Source organism: Manis pentadactyla, chromosome 7 (genome assembly GCF_030020395.1).
Source record: "Manis pentadactyla isolate mManPen7 chromosome 7, mManPen7.hap1, whole genome shotgun sequence".
NCBI classification, from domain to species: domain Eukaryota; kingdom Metazoa; phylum Chordata; class Mammalia; order Pholidota; family Manidae; genus Manis; species Manis pentadactyla.
Genome location: NC_080025.1, coordinates 92346403 through 92367590, shown reverse-complemented (window position 1 = coordinate 92367590; position 21188 = coordinate 92346403). Strand labels below are relative to the sequence as shown.

General features: G+C 38.2%; 1 protein-coding gene across 1 annotated transcript in view; it reads right to left on the bottom strand.

Moving 5' to 3' along the window:
• The window catches only part of HDAC9 (histone deacetylase 9), a 930736-nt gene that overhangs the window by 895215 nt on the left and 14333 nt on the right, over positions 1 to 21188 (bottom strand). The gene's annotated exons all lie outside the window — the stretch shown is intronic.

Below are 21188 nucleotides of genomic sequence, written 5' to 3'. Positions count from 1 at the left end.
TTATAGGGGTGCCAGGAGAAAAAGAGAGAGAAAAATGGATCGAAAGTGTCTTTAAGGAGGTAATTGCTGAAAACATCACCAATCTGGGGAAGGAGATAGCCTCTCAGGCCATGGAGGTGCACAGATCTCCCAACACAAGGGACCCAAGGAAGACAACACCAAGACATATAGTAACTAAAATGGCAAAGATCAAGGATAAGGACAGACTACTAAAAGCAGCCAGAGAGACAAATAAGATCACATACAAAAGAAAGCCCATTAGGCTATCATCAGAATTCTCAGCAGAAACCTTACAGGCCAGAAGGGAATGGCATGATGTATTTAATGCATTGAAGCAGAAGGGCCTTGAGCCAAGAATACTTTATCTGGCAAGACTATCATTTAAATTTGAAGGAGGAATTAAATAATTTCCAGATAAGCAAAAGCTGAGAGAATTTAGCTCCCACAAACCATCTCTACAGTGTATTTTCAAGGGGCTTCTATAGATGGAACTGTTCCTAAAGTTTAATAGCTGTCACCAGAGGTAATAAAACCACAGTAAAGAAAGTAGAACAGTTAATTACTAAGCAAATGCAAAATTAAATTAACTATCCCCAAAGTCAATCAAGGGACAAAGAGCACAAAATATGATACCTAATATTCAAAGAATGGAGGAGGAAGAAAAAGAAGGAGAAAAAAAGGAACCTTTAGATTGTGCTTGTAATAGCATATTAAGTGAGCTAAGTTATACTCTTAGATAGTAAGGAAGTTAACCTTGAACCTTTGGTAACCACGAATGTAAAGCCTGCAATGGCAATAAGTACATACCTATCAATAATCACCCTAAATGTAAATGGTCTGAATGCACCAATCAAAACACACAGAGTCACTGAATGGATAAAAAAACAAGACCCATCTATATGCTGACTACAAGAGACTCACTTTAAACACAAAGACATACACAGACTAAAAGTGAAGGGATGGAAAAAGATATTTCATGCAACTAATAGGGAGAAAAAAGCAGAAGTTGCAGTACTTGTACTAGACAAAATAGACTTCAAAACAAAGAAAGTCAGAAGAGACAAAGAAGGACATTACATAATGATAAATGGGTCAATCCAACAAAAAGATACAACCATTATAAATATCTATGCACCCAACAAAGGAGCACCTACATATGTGAAACAAATACTAACAGAAAGGGGAAGTAGAATGAAATGCATTCATTCTAGGAGACTTCAACACTTCACTCACTACAAAGGACAGATCCACCAGACAGAAAGTAAGTAAGGAGACAGAGGCACTGGACAACATATTAGAACAGATGGACCTAACAAACACCTATAGAACTCTACACCCAAAAGCAGCAGGATACACATTCTTCTCAAGTGCACATGGAACATTTTCAAGAAAAGATCATATACTAGGCCACAAAAAGAGCCTCAGTAAATTCAAAAAGATTGAAATTGTACCAATCAGTTTCTCAGACCAGAAAGGTATGAAACTAGAAATAAATTATGCAAAGAAAATGAAAAATCTCACAAACACATGGAGGCTTCACAACATGCTCCTAAATAACCAATGGATCAATGACCAAATAAAAACAAAGATCAAGCAATATATGGAGACAAATGACAACAATAATTCACCACAAAATCTGTGGGATGCAGAGAAGGCCGTGCTAAGAGGAAAGTATATTGCAATACAGTCCTACCTCAGGTAAGAAGAACAATCTCATATGAACAGTCTAAATTCACAATTAATGAAACTAGAAAAAGAAGAACAAATGAGGCCCAAAGTCAGTAGGAGGGACATAATAAAGATTACAGCAGAAATAAATAAAATTGAGAAGAATAAAAACAATAGAAAGAATCAATGAAAGCAAGAGCTGGTTCTTCAAGAAAATAAACAAAACAGATAAACCCCTAGCCAGATTTATCAAGAAAAAAAGAGAATCTACACACATAAACAGAATCAGAAATGAGAAAGGAAAAATCACTACAGATATCACAGAAATATGAAGAATTATTAGAGAATACTATGAAAGATTGTATGCTAACAAACTGGATAACCTAGAAGAAATGGACAGCTTTCCTGAAGAATAGAACCTTCCAAGGCTGACCCAGAAAGAAACAAAAAATATGAACAGACCAATTACCAGCAAAGAAATTGAATTGGTAATCTAAAACCTACCTAAGAACAAAATGTCTGTACCAGATGGCTTTACTGCTGAATTTTATCAAACATTTAGGGAAGACCTAATACCCATCCTCCTTAAAGTTTTCCAAAGAGTAGAAGAAGAGGGAATACTTTCAAACTCATTCTATGAGGCCAGTATCATTCTAATACCAAAACCAGGCAAAGACACACACACAAAAAAAGAAAATTACAGACCAATATCCCTGATGAACATAGATGCAAAAATACTCAACAAAATATTAACAAGCTGATGAAGTGTAAGGACTGACTTGAACAGAGTACAGTGTGTCAGATTGCCTTGTGTCCTTCGTGGCTTCCTCCTGCATATTGACTTGTCTGTGAGAAAGGAAATCTATGTGCTTACTTCAGGAAGACCTGGCTGTAAAACTATAGAACTTGAGATTTAAGTCTTTGGTTTTGTTTTAATAAAACAGAATGTTTTCAGGTAGAAAAAAATATATACATAATAGCAAAGCGAATTCAAAAATACATCAAAAGGGAGAGAGGGGGCAGAAGATGGCGGCGTGAGTAGAGCAGTGGAAATCTCCTCCCAAAACAACATATATCTATGAAAATATAACAAAGACAACCATTCCCAGAATAAAGACCAGAGGACACAGGACAATATCCAGACCACATCCGCACCTGAGAGAACCCAGCGCCTCGCGAAGGGGGTAAGATACAAGCCCCGGCCCCGCGGGAGCCGAGCGCCCCTCCCCCGAGCTCCCGGCGGGAGAAGAGCAGGCAGAGCGGGAGGGAGACGGAGCACAGGGCTGCCGAGCACCCAGCCCCCGCCATTCGGGCCAGAGTGCAGGGCGCTCGATACTAGGAAAACAGGGCAGCAAGAACAGTAAGCAGGCACTGGAGGCTGGGCGACTGAGGGCATAAGAAAAGCGCGCGACCATTTTTTTTTTTTTGCTTTTTTGCTGTTTTGTTTTGGCAAGCGCTTTTTCGGAGTTTTAAAGGGATAGGGACCCCAATACTAGGGAAACAGGGCAGAAAGACCGGTGAGCAGAGGCCTGAGGCTGGCACCGGAGAATAAAGAAAAACGAACGACCACCTTTTTTTTTTTTTTTTTTTTTTTTAATTAAAAAAAAATTTTTTTTTCTTTTTTGTTGGTGGGCGTTGTTTTGTTTTGGCGGGTGCTTTTTGGAAGTCTTAAAGGGGCAGGGCGGGTCACTTAATCCAGAGGTAGGGAATCCGGGATCTCTGGGCACCCTAACCCCTGGGCTGCAGGGAGCAGGGAGGCCCCTTACGGAGATAAATAGCCTCCCAGCAGCTCCTGCTCCAACGCGACTCCACCATTTTGGAGTAGCTGCCCGAGCCAGGCCACGCCCACAGCAACAGCGGAGATTAACTCCATAGCAGCCGGGCAGGAAGCAGGAACCCTGTCTGCGCGCAGCTGTGCAGCACAAGCCACTAGAGGCCGCTGTTCTCCCAGGAGAGAAGGGCCACAAACCAACAAGAAAGGAAGTCCTTCCAGCCGTCACTCGTCCCAGTTCTGCAGACTATTCCTATCACCATGAAAAGGCAAAGCTACAGGCAGACAAAGATCACAGAGACAACACCAGAGAAGGAGACAGACCTAACCAGTCTCAGTATGGGAGAATATATTTGAAAATGACACATCCGATAAAGGCTTGACGTCCAGAATATATAAAGAGCTCACACGCCTCAACAAACAAAAAACAAATAACCCAATTAAAAAATGGGCAGAGGAACTGAACAGACAGTTCTCCAAAAAAGAAATACAGATGGCCAACAGACACATGAAAAGATGCTCCACATCGCTAATTATCAGAGAAATGCAAATTAAAACTACAATGAGGTATCACCTCACACCAGTAAGGATGGCTGCCATCCAAAAGACAAACAACAACAAATGTTGGCGAGGCTGTGGAGAAAGGGGAACCCTCCTACACTGCTGGTGGGAATGTAAGTTAGTTCAACCATTGTGGAAAGCAGTATGGAGGTATATCAAAATGCTCAAAACAGACTTACCATTTGACCCAGGAATTGCACTCCTAGGAATTTACCCTAAGAACGCAGCAATCAAGTTTGAGAAAGACAGATGCACCCCTATGTTTATTGCAGCACTATTTACAATAGCCAAGAATTGGAAGCAACCTAAATGTCCATCGATAGATGAATGGATAAAGAAGATGTGGTACATATACACAATGGAATACTACTCAGCCATAAGAAAAGGGCAAATCCAATCATTTGCAGCAACATGGATGGAGCTGGAGGGTATTATGCTCAGTGAAACAAGCCAAGCGGAGAAAGAGAAATACCAAATGATTTCACTTATCTGTGGAATATAAGAACAAAGGAAAAACTGAAGGAACAAAACAGCAGCAGAATCACAGAACTCAAGAATGGACTAACAGGTACCAAAGGGAAAGGGACTGGGGAGGATGGGTGGGTAGGGAGGGATAAGGGGGGGAGAAGTAGGGGAGTATTAAGATTAACATACATGGGGGGGTAGGAGAAAAGGGAGGGCTGTACAACACAGAGAAGGCAAGTAGTGATTCTACAACATTTTGCTATGCTGATGGACAGTGACTGTAAAGGGGTTTATAGGGGAGACCTGGTATAGGGGAGAGCCTAGTAAACATAATATTCGTCATGTAAGTGTAGATTAGTGATACCAAAAACAAAGCAAAAAAAAAAAAAAAAGGGCAGTTTCTGTGTGGTGACCTCCAATGAGTTCTACACAAGGGTATAAAGGGCATATAAAAGTGTAGGCAAAGGGTCTGTTTGTGTTTATACAGAGGATCAAAGCCTAATTGGGCTACCCCGAAAATGAACTAAGATACGATATGAAAAAGAACTTCCAACATCTGCACTCTCTGGAAGACTCATGCCAGAAGATGATCATCAAAAAACCCCAACAAAGATCCACGCACTGCTACAGCAGTAGATGCACTCATCCCACCAGTTCCTGGACTTGCCATGGGAATGAGGAAGGAGATATCTAAGCTGGCCTGTGCATACAGTAAAACAACAAATTTGACTGGATCTATACTGTTGGAACTCAACCAAGAATTAGGAGAAGTGCAAATTGTAGCGCTCCAAACTCTTACAACTACAGACTATTTACTGTTAAAAGAACATATGGCATGTGAACATTCCCCAGGAATGGGTTGTTTTAATTTGTCTGATTTCTCTCAGACTGTTCAAGTTCAGTTGGACAATATCCACCATATCATAGATAAGTTTTCACAAATGCCTAAGGTGCCTAACTGGTTTTCTTGGTTTCACTGGAGATGGCTGGTAATTACAGATATGCTTTGGTTATGTAACTATACTCCTATTATGTTAATGTGTGTGCGCAATTTAAGTAGTAGCTTAAAACCTATATACGCTGAAGTTACTCTACAAGAAGATATGTCAAAGAAATAATCAATCTTCCCATGTTTTCTTCCGCCTGCTACTTCTATAGCTTTTCTTCTTCCTTCCTAATTACAACCCTTAAATAGAATTCGTGCCTCATATCAAATTTACCGAGTATCATAACTCCTCCAAGTGGTAAAGATACCTCAAGACAAATGCTGGGCATAGAAGCCACAGGGCATAAATATGCAAAGAAGTAAAAAGCTAACCTTTTCAAACAATAAGGCTTCTCTCTCACTTACCAACTCTACATTTCCCTGTATGGCCCCGGAAGATGACTGGTTAGCCAGAGACGGGTAAGATTCCTCAAGGGAGGAACAACCTAAGACAGGCACAGTCGCAGGGGGGCCAGCAGGTGAGAAATTGGGGATCAACAGAGGTGAGGCTTAGAACCTCACCCCCCCTGTTCTGAGAGAAATCTTCTGCATACGTGGATGTTTTATTGCCCTTGTCTAGCTTGGATTAACACATAGTCTACAGGCACACACCTGGTCATCTACATTTGCTCTCTTACAACACTAAACTATGTTTTCTACCTTTATCTTGTATCTACCTACCACTTCAGCATTTTATTAAAAATAATAATAATAAAGAGAGAAATGTGGTATCCACATATAAATCAAGTATAAAAACCAAATGAGTATTCATATTTGAACTGACTGTTTAGAGTTCATAATGCATGAGCAAAACCGAAAGCTTCTGTGATGACTGCCCTTGTACTGTTCACCATGTAACTTATTCATTATGTAAGAATTTGTTCTACATGTAAGAACTTGTTTGTTATGACTCAGAAGATTGGAGACTGACGAAAATTAGGCTTGGGGTGGATTAATGATTGTGCATTGAGCATTGACTCCCCTATACAGAATTTTATTGTCGTTAACAACCATTTGATCAATAAATATGAGAGATGCCCTCACAAAAAAAAAAAAAAAAAAGTACAGACTTCCAATGGTAAAATAAATAAGTAACCGGGATGTAATGTATAGCATAAGGAATATAGTCAAGATATTGTAACAGCTTGGTAGGGTGATAGCTGGAACCTCAAATTATGTATATAAATGTTCTACCACTGTGTTGTACACTTGAAACTAATGTAATGTAATACTGTGCATCAACTACCCTTCAATAAAAAATAATTATTAAAAAAAAAAATACATCAAAAGATCCATCATGATCAAATAGGATTTATTCCAGGGATGCAAGGATGGTACAATATTTGAAAATCCATCAACACCATCCACCACATCAACAAAAAGAAGGACAAAAACTGCATGATAATCTCCATAGATGCTGAAAAAGCATTTGACAAAATTCAACACCGATTCATCATAAAAACTCTCAACAAAATGGGTATAGAGGGCAACTACCTCAACATAATAAAGGCCATATATGACAAACCCACAGCCAACATCATACTTAACAGCGAGAGGCTGAAAGTTTTTCCTTTAAGATCAGGAACAAGACAAGGATGTCCACTCTCCCCACTTCTATTCAACATAGTACTGGAGGTCCTAGCCACGGCAATCAAGACAACATAAAGAAATAAAAGGAACCCAGATTGGCAAGGAAGAAGTTAAACTGTCCCTGTTTTCAGAAGACATGATATTATACATAAAAAACCCCAAAGAATCCACTCCAAAACTACTAGATCTAATATCTGAATTCAGCAAAGTTGCAGGATACAAAATTAATACACAGAAATCTGTGGCATGCCTATACACTAACAATGAACTAGCTGAAAGAGAAATCAGGAAAACAATCCTATTCACAGTTGTATCACAAAGAATAAAATACCTAGAAATAAATCTAACCAAGGAAAGGAAAGATCTATACTCTGAAAACTACAAGATACTCATGAGAGAAATTTTAAAAGATACCAATAAATGGAAACACATCCTGTGCTCATGGATAGGAAGAATTAATATTGTCAATATGGCCATCCTGTCTAAAGCAATCTACAGATTCAATGCAATTCCTATCAAAATACCAACAGCATTCTTCAATGAACTAGAGAAAATTGTTCTACAATACATATGGAACCAGAAAAGACCCCAAAGAGCCAAAGCAATCCTGAGAAGGAAGAATAAAGCTGAGAGGATTATGCTCCCCAACTTTAAACTCTACTACAAAGCTGTAGTAATAAGACAATTTGGTACTGGCACAAGAACAGACCCATAGACCAATGGAACACACTAGAAAGCCCTGATATAAACCCAACCATATATGGTCAATTAATATACGATAAAGGAGCCATGGACATACAATGGTGAAATGACAGCCTCTTCAACAACTGGTGTTGAAAAACAGCTGGCAAAACTTGACAGCTACCTGGAAGAGAATGAAACTCTATTATTGTTTAACCCCATACACAAAAGTAAACTCAAAATGGATCAAAGACCTGAATGTAAGTCATGAAACCATAAAACTCTTAGAAAACAACATAGACAAAAATCTCCTGAATATAATAAGCATGAGCAACTTCTCCCTGAACTAATCTCCTCAAGCAAGGGAAACAAAAGCAAAAATGAACACATGGGACTACATCAAACTAAAAAGTTTCTGTATGGAAAAGGACACCATCAACAAAACAAAAAGGCATCCTACGGTATAGGAGAATATATTTTTAAATGACATATCCGACAAGGGATCAACATCCAAAATATATAAAGAACTCACATGCCTCAACACCCAAAAAGCAAATAACTCGATTAAAAAATGGGCAGAGGATATGAAGAGACAGTTCTCTAAAGAAATTCAGATGGCCAACAGACACATGAAAAGATGCTCCACATCACTAATCATCAGGGAAATGCAAATTAAAACCACAAGGAGATATCACCTCACACCAGTAAGGATGACCAGCATCAAAAAGACTAAGAATAACAAATGCTGGCAAGGATGTGGAGAAAGGGGAACCCTCCTACATTGCTGCTGGGAATGTAAGCTAGTTCAACCATTGTGGAAAGCAATATGGAGATTCCTCATAAAACTAAAAATAGGAAAAGCATTTGACCCCGGAATACCACTCCTTGGAATTTACCCAAAGAATACAACTTCTCAGATTCAAAAAGACATATACACTCCTATGTTTTTCACAGCACTATTTACAATAGCCAAGATATAGAAGCAACCTAAGTGTCCATCAGTAGATGAATGGATAAAGAAGAGGTGGTACATATATACAATGGAATACTATATAGCCATAAGAAAAACAAATCCTACCACTTGCAACAACATGGATAAAGCTGGAGGATATTATGCTCAGTGAAATAAGCCAGGTGGAGAAAGACAAGTGCCAAATGATTTCCCTCATTTGTGGAGTATATCAACAATGCAAGACTGAAGGAACAAAACAGCAGCAGACTCACAGACGCCAAGAAGGGATTAGTGGTTACCATAGGGGAGGGGTGTGGGAGGGTGGATGGGGAGGGAGGGAGAAGGGGATTGAGGGGTATTATGTTTAGTACACATGGTGTGGGGGGTCACAGAGAAAGCAGTGTAGCACAGAGAAGGCAAACAGTGAATCTGTGGCATCTTACTACACTGACGCACAGTGACTGCATTGGGGTATGGGTGGGGACTTGATAATATGGGTAAATGTAGTAACCACGTTGTTTTCTCATGTGAAACCTTCATAAGAGTGTGTATCAATAATACCTTAACAAAATATTTTTTGAAATAAAAATAAAAAAATAAAAAGGCAGCTATGTCTACTTAACCATGTTTACCTCCCAAGCTCATTAGTGGTTCCATGTGGTGAGAAAAATTTCCCACTCACTGTATCAAATTTAGCACATTTATTTAGTCTGAGTCAACGTTTGAAATATCCTTTCATACATTTAAGTCAATTTTCCCCAAGGGTAGGCAGTAAGATAGATGTCACAGATCTTTCTCCTGTGAGTCAATCACTATAAAATAAAGCAGTGAATTTGGGTGAAAGGGAGTTAGATGGTGAAAAGTGCCTGGAATAATACAGTTAATTTTTTTTTCATGTAACAGATTTTTATTATAATGTATTTCATACATATTTAAACCAAAATCAAAAAATGCCACTGGTCTAAAATGAACTATAATTTCATATGAATGTTTCTGTAATGAAGTAGATTATTTTTTGAGACTAGAGAGAAATCATATTTTCTTCCCAGTCAATTCACAGTATAAAGGAGTACATATTACTTTCTTTACTTTCCTTTAACCAAAGTGGTATTTGAAGAATAAAAGTGATTACCTTTCCCTTATCATAAAACATCAGCAAGTAACATAAAACATAACTTTTCCATACAGGCATAATCGTTCATCACTACAGAATCTGTGTCAGATTTTCTCAGCCTGGAATTTTTCTAATATAAACCTAGTTAATTTGGATAAAGAAATTTGCTTGTCACCTAAAAATGATCTAATATAAGCTCTGGTCTTATATATAAGACACCAAGTAACCTTTATCAAATGTTCTTTAATGTACACCAGAAAAATAGCTATCAAATTTGGTCTAGCAGAGAAAAGTTCTCTCTCAGCATGAAACTGTTAAGAAACTTGAAAAGACTTTCTTTTCTTTAGAAACATTACATTTTATAGAAAATTATAGAGATGCAAGTCAAACATACAACTAACTACACACAGGCAGTACAGTAGAGAGTTTAGGTCCATGCGGAGTCAGGCCAGACTGCCTAGGTGGCAAGTCATGCCTTGGAAGCTGTGAGAAATGGAGACAGCTACTGAATCTAACACCCCATGTGCTCAGTTGTAAAACTGGAATGATGATAATAGGACCAACATCGAGGATTTTAATAAGTAATAGGTGAAATGACTATAAAACTCTTTGGCATAATGCCTAATTGTTATCATTATTAAGAGCACACCTGGCAGGTATGGCAAACTGACTGGTTTCAAATCACAGCTGCCAGGAATTACTGGCATTGAAACCTTGGGCTAGTAACTTAACCTCTATGAGCATTAGATATTTCAAAAGGGGAAAGTAACAGTAACTACTTCAAGGATATAAAATGATATATATAAATCACTTACCCCAGTAGTGGAATACAATAAGAGCTCAAAAAAATAGATATCTCACTATATCTTCATGGAGGAATTTAATTATGTAAATAATTTAATAATTGCCTTTTCATATGTGCACTGCAAATTTTTTGTCATTTTGAAGATTATTCTCACACACCCAAAACAGAATTATGCTATGCCTAGAGGGTCAGAAATATTTTATTTCTGCAGGTGTGAATAGGGCAAGATTGATCTAGACAGGGAGTTCTGAAATACAGTCATTTTAGATCCATTCTCAGTGCTCCCAAGTTGTCCACAGTTTACTTAAACTTCACTCTTGTCTAATAATTTTTAGCTGCAAAGAAACTAACATATTTCAAACGAGAAGCCTGGATGTATGGTTTCACACCAACCAGGAAACCACCCAGGAACATATGCAGATATTTGTTTTATATACAAAAAATATTTTCAGGCAGATTCTCAGATTACTTTCCTCCTTGCTGATCATTTTTACAGGAGCTTCCCAGAAGCCACACTCAGTACTGAGATACTGTTAACTTTGGTTCCCTTACAAGTTCAGGATTTTGTCTGATTTTCTGGACTGGCATTGAAGAATGGGTCCTCTCCCCCAGAAGGGACTGTCCCATGGCCTTACTTACCAATTAAAAGTAAGGTCTATATGGGGGCCAAGAAGTTTCTTGTTGGCCTGCAGGTAAGGAGACTAAAAAGGCTGCAGTCTAGGTAAGACAGCCTTAAATTAGTAAACAATAGAAATGCAAAGATTGGAGCTAGCCAGATCTTGAGATCCTCACCTTTGGCAAACACTGCTAATTGGTTAACCAAAGGCATCCTCTATCAACTTCTCTTTTGCTGTCTCTTGCTATAGATGTTGAAAGGCTAAATAGTCACTTCCCAAACTCTCCTGCAGCTAGGGGTGGCCAATGAGATATAAGCAGAACCCTGCTGAGGAAGTTTCTCTAAAGCTTTTGCTTTTGTGATTAAACAGGACAACACAGGTGTGCCTGGTGCTGTCCCATCCACACCCGTCTCCTTTTCCTACCTTGAATGTGAACATGAAGTTTAGACCAGCAGTAGCATCTTGCAGCCATGAGTCAATCAAAGGATCAGCTACCTGAGCAGGGCTGTGACAGTGTTCTAACACCAATACACTGTGAGGCATTATTCTCCAAACATCAAGACTGAGACCTAGAGATCTTCAGCCAGATGGCTGAGGTGCTATTAGACTGCAAAGGAGGTAACCACAGCATCAGGCTAAAAATTAAAAGCTATAATGACAACGAGGGCCGGTTGCTTCTGTACTAATACCAATACCCATCATCAGTGCCAGTATCTCTGAATATTTAGGCTAGTTCTTTAATATATATTTGAGAAAACAGAGGTGAAAAGATTTGAAATATTGTAGTGCTGTGCAAATATAGAAGTTATTTTAGTATATTTCAACTGAGAGAAAAATGAGGACTGTAAACTTTAATCATGAAAACCTAATAGAACTGAGATAGTATAAACAAAATGTTATACATTTCTCTGAGGGAAGCATATATATATAAATATGAGTGTGTTAAAAGCAAGAATCCAAGTGAAAAAGTTATAAATTACACTGCTGAAGAAAGTCATGATCCAAAATAAGACTTGTTGTCTTCAGCAGTCTGGATAACATTTTACCTTGTGTTCAAACTATCCATGCATGCAGTGAATGCAGCATCGTCAGCCTCAAATTATACCCCATTTCTGATCATATTGTGGAAACTTAACCCGGGTCCATGGAAATGCAGCATTACATTGCAGTGCTAAGTAAAATAATTATGTAACTAAAAGAACACTAAGTAAAATGATACTTGGCATTCAAATGTGTGAGGTGCCTTTAAAGTGTCTGTCATTTTAAAAAATATATATGTCCATCTAGAATAACAGACTAAAAATACAACAAAATATTTCAGAAATTGAAGTAGCATGTAAAGTTGCCCTGGTCAATAAGAGGTAAACAGTATTTTACCTTTTCAGGTTTTCTTGCGCTCATCCTGTCTACTTCTTAAATTAAAATTCACTGATGCAAATGATTTTAATGTACATGTACTTGAATTTATTCCACCTTATATTATCATTACTCATCCTTACAGGAATAGAGGTCCACCCTGCATTCATGGATAATTTTCCCACAATGGTGTGTATCTTATTTTCTACCATTTCTTTGTGACCTTCCAGCATTTGCTTCTATCTTCTTCTATACCTTCAGTCGCTCTCTACTGGCTCCTCTCTTTAGGACTATAAACCCATTCAACTGAAAACACAAACACACAAAAAAGAAGTCCCCCAACCTGCATGTTTTCGGGCTACCTATTATCTAGTACAGAGGGAACATCCTCTTTCTGCCACGCTTTTCAAAAGAGTAGTGGTTCCCATACATCTCATATGTACAGCTATTGTATGCTGGTAATTCAGCAATCAGTTCTCATAAAAATAAATGTGTGTACGTATATACATATGTGTGTATACATATATATTTATAATAAATTTCACCAATATAAAGGAGATACAGCACATAATTTACAAGTAACATACACAATATTCCTTTCTGTAATTCCACATAGCCAACTGTTTATTAGAAAATTCTTTCACTGATATTTATAAATCTGATTCATTCTGACATGAAATTTGCTTGATATTTTCTTTTACATTAATAAATATGACAAAAGTGAAACAATGAATATGTATGTTGGAGCTTTTCTTGCTCATAAATAATGGGAGCAAGTTCTTCTTTGTACTGAATAATAGTTTATGTATTTGGGAAATATTTCCTCAGGTATTTTGTGCCACTCTCAATATAATTACTTCATATCCGACTCCTTTCGAGTTTAATCTGCATTATTAACATTATCTTTATCACTTGAAGGCTACATGAACAACAAAACAAAGCTTCTGTTTTATGTGTAACATGTGCCAGTTTGCATGGTGCAAATACTATGGCTAATTTCAAGACGCCAAAATGAAGTCAATGAACACAGACTTCAGAAGAGCTGTGCAGTAGCACATTGTTACGTACGACATCCATCACTCAAATAAAATAGACATGAATAACTTTAGGAGCATAGATAATAGGAAATGTAGAATAATTAAGAAGGATGTGTTTTGAATATTTATTACACTTATTTTTAATGTGATTTATTTAATTGTAAGTGTTCATAATTTAATTTTCAGTAATGGCTATGTTTAACAACCAGCTTGCATGATTCCTGAAAATGTAACAATCTAGCTCTCATACATCAGGGTAAGCCAGCTCCAGTTCACCACCAAATGAAATATGGCTTGTACACCTCCCACTCTACTGTATCTGTTCTTGCAAGAGCCAACACAGACTTGGCCTGGCTCCTAGGCCATGGGAACTTTTGTACACCTATATTATTTGACCTCTCTGCCACATTCTCAACCCTTTCTACATGGCTTTCAAGCTCTCTGCCATTCTTTCCCAGATCATCTCGGGCTTTATTCATCCACCATTCTCTTAAATGTTCAAATTATTCTAACTGCAGTCCCGTTTCCTGTTCATTTGTGCAAACCAAGTCTAGGCAATCTCACTAATGGCTTTAGTTAAGCAATTACTCACCAATGACCTCCAAATCTCGATCATTTAGAAGACCAGGGTATTCTGCTAAAATCTAAAATAGATTGCCTAGGGCCTTATGAGTTAGGTCCTTTCCTTATTTACTTACAATTAAGTAATTAGTTGGGTAATTTGTTTATGTCTGTCTCTCTCATTAGACTGAAAGGGTCATAGGCACACAGAACATTTGAACTCTTTTCTTTGACATATCCTGAGTCTAGCACACTATCTAGCACAGAGCAGGAATCAATAAAGATAGAAATGAGTAGGAACAAGCATTTCAAATACAATAAGGGCAAAACAGGACCAAGTGCCCCCAAATGTGTTTCTCTCCTGAATCCCAATCCTGCCAAATGCCAATATCCAGCCATGCCCACTTGAGAGGATCCCAGTCTTTCCCTTCCCCTTCCCCTTCTTATCCAGTCATTCATGACAACCTGCCTCCTCGGTTCCTAAATATCTTTCAAAACTGTTCCCTCATCATCATCCATCATCACTCCCCTCCTGAAGTGTAGGCTCACTCTTCCCTGCACCACTGCGATAGCCTCCCAAGCCACTTGCCCCCATCTCTCCCTACTCTAACTCAGCTGCATAGTGCTACCAGAACAGTCTTTCAAAAATTATGACTATGGCCATCTCTGCTTAATAATCTTTCAGTGGTGCTCTACCACCTAGAGGATAAACTCCAAACTCCACCACTGCACTTACAAAGCCCTTTCCAGTCAGGTCAGGACTCCATCTGGCTTCCCAGGGCACGTTACCTTCCGATTTCCCATGAGCAGCCTACACTCCACTTGCACTCACGTGTGCAGTTCCCCAGCCTCCTTCTCATCTCCGGGCCTCTCTTACGTCTCTCAGCCTGGGATATCCCCTCTCTACTGTTCACGTGGTGGCCACTGCAAGTATCCTTGCTGCTGTGAAGCTTTTTTGACTCCCTAGGCAAACCCCTCCTCTCTACTTTCATTACACTCTGATCCTTCTATGATTATTTATCCCCTTCTATAATCATTATTTTGAACATTTCTTTCTTTCCCACTAGACTAAGAACATCTGCCCAAAATCACTTACATCTACCACAGGGACAAGCACATAGTAGGAACTCAGTGTTCCTTGCATGACTATAAAACAACAAGCAATTTATTCTGCAGAGGAAAGACACGTCCAAGTAGCTGGTGTCCCTTTTAAAACCATTCACCTTGAAACTTATCTGCTTAGTTTAATGATGGTGGCATTACTCCAAGTATTTTTGGAAGTCGACTTTCAGTATTGTCTGGGGAATGTTCTTTAAATTATCTCAACTGAGGCCAAAAAAACGTCATTCTGAACAGATCTGAGGCCTAGGAGGAATCACAGGGCAAGTGATATAATTCTCTGTAGAAAATGAGGAATAAAATCTGTAAAAGATTATGTAATGATTGATGAGGGGGATGGGGGGAACTGACTAACAAACTGGCTAGGAGGCATACCCAAAGAGAGAATCTCCAAAAATATTTCGAGCAAAATTCATATTATTTAAAGACATTTACAAGTCCTAAGATGATTTCTTTGATAGACAATATTAGTGTGGATTTCCCAAAGACTGGCCAATGTGAATAGGTAGCCAATAGAAACCAGTGATAAAGAAATTTATTAAACAAAAGTTGTATTTACTCCTAGACTTTACAGAGCTGTTAATATCTTAATGTGACTCTCCATTAAGTCCATCTACGGTACCCAGGGTTTTTCAAATTCTGTAACTTCATTATCCTATTTTCTTACAGTTGTTGTGGGGTTACTGTTCCATATACTTTAAGAAATCTTGTGTTGAGTGGGACAGATGCATCTTCAGACAATATAACTCGTAATTTAAAACTATACTGATACCAAAAACTACATGAGGTTACTGAGAATTTACTCTAACTGCCGCATGTAATATATCTCCTTTACCATTATAACATATCCTTACAATAATCTTATAGTATAGGTTGTACTAGGATGACCAATTTATAGTTAAGGAAGGAAGGCTAAGAAAACTTAAGTAACCAGTCAGATAGCATACAGCTAGTTAGCAATAGACAGAATGCCATCCTGTTCTGGCCAAACCATGGGCCCAAAAGCTTGACCTGGGCACTTAGGGGTTCTCACCTGTACTGCCTTGTGGACTTAACATTAACTCTCCCAAAATACACCATTCCTTCATAAATTTCCTATTTCCTCACAGTTAATTCTGACCTATTATCTTAAGGTTCATTTTATCCACTTTTCCCAGGATCCTTCATTGTCAACTGACTAAAAATAACCATCCCACAGTACCTTATTCCTTCAATGGAACTTATAATTTACTAAAAATAAGCTTTTGATTGGCTAACATATCCCTGACAAGAGACAAGTTTATGGCCTAACTACATTTCTACTGCTTCCTCAGGGTAAACTTAGGTAAATACTCTAACAATAAATTTGAAATACTTCTTTAAACATTTCAAAGTATTTTGGGCAATATCTCATTTATGTATGAACTCTGAAAGAGATATAAGTTAACTTTATAAATGAAGAACCAAGCTCAACAAATGAATTAGTATATCTCATCACCTAGGACAGTATTTAGCACATAGTAGGTACTTAACTGATGGCTGAGTAAATGTCTGAGTAAGGCTAAATTAAATTCTGGTATTTTTCACACTTTAACACTCCTCCCGCTATGATGCACTGGCTCCATAGATAGCGAAACACCAGTTGATGCCCCCCCACATCCTCTAGCCATTACTGCTCAAATGTGTGCCTATAGATTTCCAACTGCCAGCACTTCTATTTCATTTCTGGAGGGTTTCTCTGGACCTGCACAGCAGACTGGAAGCAGCCTTCAACTGAGGAGTAACTGACTCTTAAGATATAACACCCAGTTCCCATGCTTCTCAGGTAGACAACTCTAAGAGATTTCTTCTACAGTTTCCCCAGAAGAATTAAGCCTCGGTTGCCCAAAACTGTAACTGGCTTCATACACACCCTTTACTGCCTGCCTTCCCTACTCCTGCTCTTGTGCTCTCTGCCTCCTAAATGAACTACCTGTTCTCAAACCTTTATCTCAGGGTCTGATTCTGGGAAATGACACACCATTGGAGAGGGAAGAATTTCTAGTTTAAAAAAAACAAAGGAAAAAAAATGAGGGGTCATTTATAAATAATTTAGTATAATCACACTTTCCAAGTAAAAACATTAGTGAGCCACTATTTTCTACTGCATAGTGAAGGAATTTGAACTAGGGGCTACTGTATGTGAATTTTAATTTATGAATTTACTGAAGTGAAAAGAAAAAGACTGTTTTGAGAAGTACAGAAAACATTTATAAAATCTGTTGGGGAAAGTGCCATTTTCATATCCACTTTAGGCCTTAAATCTAACACCTTACTCGCTCAGGTGCATAGGGTGAGAAAAGTGAAAAATCTCACATTTTTTTATTCTAGTCTTTTTGAAATAGCTTTTTAAAGGTTGTACATGTGTGTGTGTGTGAGAGAGAGAGGGAGAGAGAAGATCAGGTTGTCTTAATAAAGCCATCTGATTACACAGCATCTCTTAGTTCACAGAGCTCTCATTTTCAGCAAAGCCAATGCAAGCTATCTATCCCACTTGCCTAAATTTGATATCACTGAGGATGTCCATTTATTTATTCAAAATTTGCCAAATATTTTCTATGGATAATTGACAGGATTTACTTGTATAGATAGAAAAATGAAAGACACAGAGGTATCCCCAGAGAGTCACCTATCTGGATAGGGAAACAGAAAAAAAAAGAATTTTCATTCAGGGTGACAAGGGGTTGCCAGGACATTTGGGGGTCACAGAGGAAATGCTCCTAACCTACCCAGTGCAGAGGGGTAGGCAGGGGGATGGCAAAACTGAGACTCTTAAATGATGTTTGTTTTAAAATATGTTTCTCCACACCCAGCCCACCATATCTCACTTAAAATTAAAATAAAAAAGTATAAAACATGAACACTTACATCCACACTGAAATTTAAAAAGCTTCTTTCTAGATGTTCTGATTGTAAAATTTGAATAAGCTCATCAAAGTTGATCTCTTTTCATTTTGCAGGGCATTCCTCCTTGGCTCTGGAGAATCTACCTAAACCACCTCCTACATACCCCAGCACTGGCATACAAGAAGATTCCAGAGGAGGTGAGATCCGAACTAAAACTTAAAGGAGGATCAGAAATTCTCCAGATGGGCAGAGAGAGGGAAGAGTGGGTAGATACGTGTAAATGGATAATGCTGAGACAGCACAGAACTCTAAGAACAATTAGTAGATGGGAGAGAGGGGCAAGGAGGGGATGTAGGAAGACCAAAGAACCAGGAAATGAAACTGGAGAGAACAGCAAAAGTCAGATCTGTTATGCCTGGTTTTATTTTTTTATTTATCTCTGATTTTATTTTTTGAGATATAATTCACATGCCATAAAATTCAACCTTTAAAACTATACAGTTCAGTGACTTTTTTTAGTGTATTCACAGAGTTGTATAACCAGCAGGCCTATCTAATTCCAGAACATTCTCATCACCCCAAAAAGGAAAGTCACGTCCATTAGCAGTCACATCCCATTTCCCCTCCTCCCAGCCCCTGTCAACAACTACTCTATTTTTGACTCTGGATATTTCATGTAAATAGAGTTATATGATATGTGAACTTAAAAAAGGCCTTACTAGTCTGTCTTCTTTCACTTAGCATCATGTTTTCAAGGTTCATCCATGCTCTGGCACATACCAGTCCTTCATCTTTTTTGCATGGCCCAGTAATATTCCATTGTGTGGATATATCACATTTTGTTTATTCATCAGTTGGTGGACATTTGGGTTGTTTTCACTTTGGGGCTATTATAAATGAACATTCATGTCTACATTTTTGTCTGGAAATATGTTTTTTATTCCCTGAGGCACATACATAGGAGTGGAACTGATGGGTCATATGTTTTAACTTCTTGAAACACTGGTAAATTGCTTTCCAAAGTGGCTGCACCTTTTTTAACATTCACGCTGATGCTAAGGAGTCTGAAATCAGCTCGAGGCAGGTGAGCCACTCAAAGTCTTGAGGCTAGATAGAATTATATTAAAATTTTAACTTAGAAAGGTCATTCTGGAAGCAGTATGGAGGATGAAGAAAGGATTTAAGTAATAAAAGAGGCTTAAAAGTCAGTTGGGTTTCTACTACAAGCCAGGTGAGACAACAGAAAGTCTAATTAGGAATGTATTGGTAGGGATGGGGAGGAGGGATTAGAATTGAAAAAAAAGGGGAAGGAAAAGGAAATTGTTTTTAAAAAAGATTAACTTAAAATAAATTACCCAGGAAGATGTGTGTCACAAATTGAAATGCCTAAAAGATCAGGCAAGTAATGAAAACAAATAAAACACACAAGATGTAAGCAATAGGGAGCAGTGGTGACTATAACTAAGAAGAAAGAACACATCCAGTCTAAAGGAAGCAGTTATAACTCAGCCCCAACTACCAAACGCTGTGGGTGATGTGGGTGAGGTGTTGTCACTTCTCCTTGGTAAAGAAAGGCCAAAATCTAGATGTCTTAATAAATACCCTCATTTTTTAATATTGCCAATTAACGCAATATTTCTGTAAATTCTGTGCAATTGCTCTGATCTGCCAGTTTGTGAACTCCATTACACAAAGTAAAAGGAAGAGTGGGCCAAGAATGAGAGCATGCACACAGGGAAGGGGTGTATTAAAGAAGATTCCATGATGGAGACCCAGCACATGGCAGAGGCAGAGGAGAAAAGTGGAAGTCTGTGACACCCCAGAGGCTTAGGGGTGATAGATTCCAAAAGGGGGAGTAGTAAACAGTATAAAATGGATGGGAGCCATTTCACACTAAGGACTGAAAAGTAGACTTTGGGATTTGAGAGCTCTGAAATACAAAACACAGGAAAATGGAAAAAAATATTTGGTGACTTCAAGCAAAGTAGAACTCTGAGTAATTCAGTTTTCTCTCTCTTCCCAAACCTGTTTTCTTCAAAAGTCAGCATAAGGATTATGTGCCTCAAATCTTAAGTTTTTCAGAGAGGAGCCAGATGGATTTAATTGCATTGTCCTCTTCAGCTGATAAATGTTGGACTAGTCCAATTTTTTTGTTAATGAGGTCCTTTGAAGTTTAGAATTCTATGATGCATGATCAGTTTGGTCCTTTCAAGATTAATTATAAAAAGCAAAGACTTACACGCCTGGTAAACAAAAACATTGTAGAAATAGTGTATATAGGTTTGCCTGTATGCAACAGAGACCCAAAATAACAGTGGCTTAGATAAGATAGAAGTTTCTTACTCACTCACATAAAACTCCAAGCTATTATGGCAGCTCTGCTTCAATAAGTCATCATCAGGCCCTTTAAAAAAACTGTATTGCTCTGCCTTCCTTAGAGTGCTGGCCATTTCAGCAAGATCTAAGAGAGTATAGCACCATATGCACCCAGCAAATGAGGAAGGAAAGGAGATAGCACACCCCTGTCCTTTAATGGCTCATCTGGAAGTTGCATAGATCACTTCTTCTTACATCCTATGGCCAGAACTTTGCCACCTGGCATAACTCCTAGACACAAGAGGGACTGATAAATGTCATACTTATTATATAGGGGTCTGTCCCAGTGAAAATTCAGGGCTCTATGTCTGAAGATGATCGAGAAAAAGGGTATTGGGTTTAGCATTCTCTACCACAGAGTAGTATTCAAGTTGTTTAAGATTCTGTTCTTAAAATTCTATAAATAATTTATATTTTGGTTCAATTTTACAAGAGGATATAAATCTGGCCTAACCTTTATGCTTAAATATTGGAAACATAGCAATGTTACATTGCCACGATTTTGGCTTCATCATGCTGGTATTTATGACAGTGCTGAAGAAAGTTAAAGTTAATTTTAATTTGTACTTAAAAAATTATTTTCCTAAGAATTTTAAAGCAACTCCAGTCTTCTTGCCATGCTTAACAACTAGCTTTCAAAAAACTACATTAAAAACTCAAATTAT